Here is a 6,077-nt window from a genome sequence, read left to right as displayed (position 1 = left end):
CCACTTTCCATTGATCCGGTCTCATTTTTCAATTACGCGATGCTATGTTAATCGTGTTTTTTTACCTTTTCAAGTTAGTTTTTCCCGAGTTCAAAACTATGTGTACAGTCCCACAATTTTTGGCCCATTCTCAATTGTTGAAACGGCCCATGCTTTAAAGACGCACCGTCATCATCAGCAGCAGCATCAGCGGCATCACCGCTTGGCTGGTCATGCCAGCCCGAGGATGTCAGCTGTAGCAAACAATACATCGATTGATTGCCGAGTATGTGCAGGAAAGGCTTCAAGATGCGTACAATTAAGCACAATAAGCATTAAAAACACATAATTGTTTATTATATGAACAATTAAACATGGTAGCACTGATTTCTCGTAGCCGCTATAATAGCGTATGCAGCTAGTTGACATAGCGCAATCAGCGATGACTTTATGGGTAAGCCTGATGTGAACAGTAGAGACGTCAACAAGAATAAAGATTTGCAGTTTCATCGACATCGTAGCCAGCTAGGTTCCCAAACTCTGAACCATCCTCCATTGATAATCTTGACCTATTTATCTATTTTACTTCTTAACGAATCTGTTTTTTTGTCCTCTATATCCTCTTTATCATTTAGGCGCTATGTTACCTTCCCTTCCATTTTTTTTACCGCCTTCATGTTATTAGCCCGTGGGTCGTACGTGCCAACAGCGGTTGTTTTAGGCTTCGGTTTCCTTCCACAGCTTCGATGGCTATGCTCTGCTAACGGCATATCCACAGTTTCTGTTAACACACATGCCGACCTACCTGTCTTCTTTGGTGCCTTGAGGTAACTTTTTGCAAGCATCTTAAATAGCAAGCGCTGACAACAAGCGTCGCGCGCACAACCATCAAGGGTGTTAATTCTTAATGACGAGCAAGGTGCGCGTGAACGTTGTACCTGTACTGCTCAGAAAACAGTGATGGGCTAAAAGTTAGATGCTCCATGCACCCGTATCGGCATACACGTAATCTGAAGCCATTACGACACACGCAATGACTCCGCAATTGCAGACTCCATTCTAATCCAAGGATTTCGAGAGCCCACAGCAGCGGTCCCTGGATAATATACAGCAGAAACCAAAAGGTCAGTAGCCCGAGCTTGAGCCGCTCCTCCTCTTTGCTCCTCCTCCTCGGACGAGCAAAGTACGGGCGCTTATAGCCTGGCGTAAGATCCTGCCAAATGAGACTTCTGAACCTTCAATTTAGAGAACGGCCGCCACCTACCCTTAGCTCGTTCTTCCTCAAGCTGCAGTTGCGCCTGAGTGTCCAAGTAGGTTGCCGTAACGAGGAAGCCCAAAAAATAACCTCGTTTGAGGCCTTTAGGTGGAATGAACTGCAAAAACACACTGCCAGCGTGAACGGGCGACGAAGCGACTCGAATAAAAGTCGCTTCAACGACATCAAAAGGTGACCCTGCCCTTCTCTCGTCCTCCATAGCTTCCAGATTGGGGTGTTTTTGAAATGCCATGGTCTAATACCCTTTGCTTTGTTTTATTTGGTCTCACAGTCCCTCCTGTACAAAACCTGCTTTTACTTTGTTTGTTTTGTTTTATCTATAAACGTTTTCTATGCATCCATTTCGAAAGATTCCAGAATAAAATTGGTTGTTTGATGTTAAGGTAAGCGATAGTTGAGGAGACAATGTTAAACTGACATAGGGAGGGACACTAGGTGCCAGCGAAGCACAGTAGATTGTTAATTGTTTTAGAATCAAACGTTTAGTCATCATTTGTAGGTATCATGCGCACTGACCCTCAAGTGATCATATTATCACCGTAGATTCCTCCATGCACACATGGAAAGCATTGGGGGTTTTACATTAAAGCACACGGTTAATTTTGCTCTTTGACTGCAGGTATCTCATTAACTGTGTACGGCACAGCGTGAATTCAGGTTTAGTAGCTTTTTTCAGTATGACACCTAAAACATGCGTCTCGACGGAAAGCCCACCTATTTTCACTTTCTTCCGCTCTTGAATCTAACCCGTAATCTCAGTGCAGCAGACTTATAACATTACACTGCATTTGATTGCAACCATTCGGGTCATGAATTTAGGCCCCAACTCGCCACGTTGCTCTCAGCAGCCCAGTACCATAGCCGCTCACACACAACGGCGTATGGCAAGTTTCGAGAAGCTGCATATTTAGCCAAGTTTAGGCTATACCAGAGTCCTTCAGGCTATACTCAGGGCAGCTTCCCGCAGCTCAGGAGACTCACGCACCGCGGTAACACGTGTTAAGACGTAAAACAACGCTGTTAATTCAGCTGAGCGGAAACTTTTTGCAGCTCTATAAGCGGGGACTGTCAGAGCATATTATAAAAAAAAAATCATCAGCCTTTGCACTCTGTGAAGGACGAGCCGCGAAGCTGTGGTGTGTTTTATCTCAATCTACGCATCTGTGTATATATAGGCATTATTATTATTATTATTATTATTATTATTATTATTATTATTATTATTATTATTATTATTATTATTATTATTATTGCTGTTTTTTGTGGTTGTTAAAGGACACAAACAACGATTACATCTTTTGGCTGCGGAGTAATTCATTCTTATTCGTTTATTAAGTAGTGTGTGCAAATACCGCCAGATGGCAGACGGGAATTTCCCAATATTTACAACATCACTGTGAACTGTGTAATTGCGAAAGGTACATGAAACTCGGCGTAATGTTTGGGTCGTCCTAGCGGCTAATAGTAATGTAATTTGTTTCGAGATATTTTTTCATAAAACAAGAGTTACAGCCGTTTTCTGTAATCATACTCCCTCCGTATAGACGGCCATGCATTGACAGCAGACGGAAATTCTGTAAGGTTTACAACTTCCCTGTGAACTAACTAATAACGAGAAGGAAATGAAACTCGGCGCATTGATATAGTCATCTCAGCGGCCAATTTCAGCATACATTTTTTCAAGATACCTGCATTAGATTGATAGCTACACAGCATTCGCGAGAAACTGGAGACGCAAATTTTTTCGTGTCGATGCTACGCGTAGACAGACGGATGTCGGCCACCGCCGGATGGTAGCTATATTCACCTTCGCTGTAAAAAAAATAATAAAATAATAATAAAAAAGACGTTTTATAGTCATCTTGCTTAATAAAACTTGCTGCGCCAGCTGGTAGCGATTCATTATACGTATTTTCAAGGCGCCAAAAAAAAAAAGCACACAGCACTGAAGAGGGGACAACGGGACAGAGCGCGTGTGAGGGCTCTGCCCAATTGTCCTCTCTTGTGTGCTGTGTGTTGTTTTTAGTGCCTTAAAAATAGGTATAATGAATCAGAGTCATACGCGGGACAATAATGAAAATTATTTTCTCTTTTGCACCCCAGCGAGGTGTTCTAACGGGAATCCAACTTCTGTGTTCCATAAATCGGCATTCTTCTATCTCACTCGTCTCACTTGCGCTGAGCATTAAGATGGCTCGCGAAAGTAACCATTCACGTATGCCTTCGAGTGCTTATGGCAGAGTGTAAGGCTCGTTCTTACGTGATGATCAAGTGGTAGCAAATACCAACTCGGCCAGAACCATCTGCTGCACCTATACGTATGGGCCCGATAACGTTTCCCACCTCATAATAACTTAGACATACAATGTATACGGTCTCGCGTTTTCGGCGTATTGCCTCGAGCTGGTTTCGAAAACAACCCTGTTTTTCCAGCAACGAGACACCATGCGTCACCAAAGTAAACAAGCTCGACTGCGCTATCCAGTCGTTTTAACCGTGCACGAATTGCTAGAGCGGAAGCAGCGTTCAACCTTTCATTTCATTTCATTTTTATTTCCTTAAAGACCCCCTGCAGGGGGTTTTACATAAGGGGTGGGTTTAACGTGAGAAAGTAAAACATTCTTTTTCTTTTCATGATGACAGGTGGGATGTTACTTTTTCTAGGAAGGTTGATGGACAGGTGATGGCTACAATTTCATGGGGAAGGTCGTTCCAGTCGCTTGCTGTTCGGAGGAAGAATGACTGGGAAAATGTAGTCGTACTGAACCTATTCAGTTCTGAGGCTTAACGCTTCGTTATGTTTGATGGCATCCGAGATATTGGCTAAAAATGGATTCGTCTCTTTGTTACGTGTCTGAAGGCCAGCGTCAGGATATGACAGAAATAAAGGGCAAGCCAAAGTGACAGGAAATGACATCCATGCGAAATTCCAGAGGTCGAATTCACAAAGCCTCTCAGTTCGTAAACGCTTTTTACCATAGGCTGACCGCCATCTCTACAACGATGATTCCCTTGACTGGAATTGAATTGAGTGGATTGACTGCAATTCGGTCTCAGAGATTCCAGAGTAAGAGCTCTTTGTGAATGCGGAGAAAGAGCATAGTATGATAAGAAATGTACAATATAATATAATGCGTTTCAATAACTGATGCACGTTTTTAAAGTTCTGAGCGATTATTTGATCACGGCCCTTCGCCTAAAGGTAACCGTGCACTAAGCGTAATATCAAGGGCTTCTTCTTTTGCTCCCCTTAGAAAAACTAGTCAACTCCGTTTCCATTTTCCGTTTCCCATTCATGCCGAGTACAGCAGGAAGTTAAGCCTGAAGGCGCGCTATTGGCGCTCTCTTTTCGTTCGTAAAGATAGTATTGATTTCGAACCTTTTCCTTGGCCTCAGGCACACTGATGTTATCTGGCAGTTGCAAAAAAGATAAAGCAAAGATGAATAAAACAATACTTAAGACGAAGTCACACGTGCGCAGAAGATGATTCGTTTCACTTTGTCATAAGCATTTTGCGGTGAGATTTGCCCAAAATTCCGTTCTATGCACTTTATTTATACCACCTACTTGTGACTGGCTACCTGAGCTAAAAGGGGCATAAATAACTCGCAAGAATTGTAAGAACTAGGCATGTTGCATTGTAGAAAGTTCTTTATGGCTTACCTTCTGGCAGCCTGTGTTGATACGCAGGCGCGTTATAAATAGGGATACTTCATTATGTTCTTCACAGTGTAGTTATCGCATTTCTTTTTGCTCAAGTTTAAAACATAATAGAGCGTATTCTTCCGCGCTTTAACTAGCAAGGTATGAACAGCTAATGGCTAAACTGGAACCTATTTAGGAATAGTTGCTTTCAATGTACGTGTTTTTCATACTGAACCATTCTGAACGGGGAAGTGAGCGCGTCAAGTTGGCAACTCATGGATATTGCAGCTACAAAAATTTCACCGTTATCATATTATCACTTGCATTTGAAACAGCCTTATAAGTAGTCTGAGAAGGTTGGGCATAATTATTATGTGCCTAGTCCTCCTCCCCCCCCCCCTAAGTTAATATTATACTATTATAACGAGGACGTAGTCTCGGGGTTAGGACAAGATGCAGTCTTCGGGGTTAGGAAAAGTGGGCGGAGGGGGGGGGGGGGGTTGATTGGCAGAAAGACGAAAATTGAAAGGGTAAAATCCTTTATCCTAAATAATAAATAGTACGGCAGAGCATAATTCCTATGCCCTCGCGATCGAAATTCTCAAAACGCGTCGATTAAGAGGCACAGAGGGACGATTTAGGGGCACGCTTTACGTAATCCACCTTATGTAAATTTGTTGAATAACGACTTGAGTCTTAGAACGGCCGTTTTTGGAATGGCTAAAACGCCTTTATTTTGTTTTCTAATGTTTCTTGTTCTTTCATATGAAGTATTTATCATTCATTGCAGTTTCTTCACCCTCTCCCCCCGCCGCTTCCGCTCAGAGCTTAAGTTCGCTGAACAGAGCGCAATAAACTTTAGCTGGGGTTCAGAGACGGTCGTTCTCTTGGTTTGCTACGAGCGGCTTCAGTTATTTTGCTGTACGAGAATCGACACAAGGGGTTAGTTCCCCAAGGGACCTCGTCATGTGCGGCGTGCAAAGAGGCAAAAAAAAAAAGGACAAATCGCGGGAGTAAGGTCCTTCCTTTCTTCATCACGCTGTATTTCTAGCTCATCAGAATAAAATATTCAAGGATCGCCTGCGGCTCATATCACTGTACCAGTCATTGAGCTGAATTACCCAAATAGGGGGATATTGCTTCCGCGAGAAACTGAAATATACACTCTTCCAGTCA

This window comes from Dermacentor albipictus, chromosome 3 (genome assembly GCF_038994185.2).
Source record: "Dermacentor albipictus isolate Rhodes 1998 colony chromosome 3, USDA_Dalb.pri_finalv2, whole genome shotgun sequence".
NCBI classification, from domain to species: Eukaryota; Metazoa; Arthropoda; class Arachnida; order Ixodida; family Ixodidae; genus Dermacentor; species Dermacentor albipictus.
The sequence above is the reverse complement of the archived record's forward strand: the minus strand, read 5'-3'. Positions refer to the sequence as shown.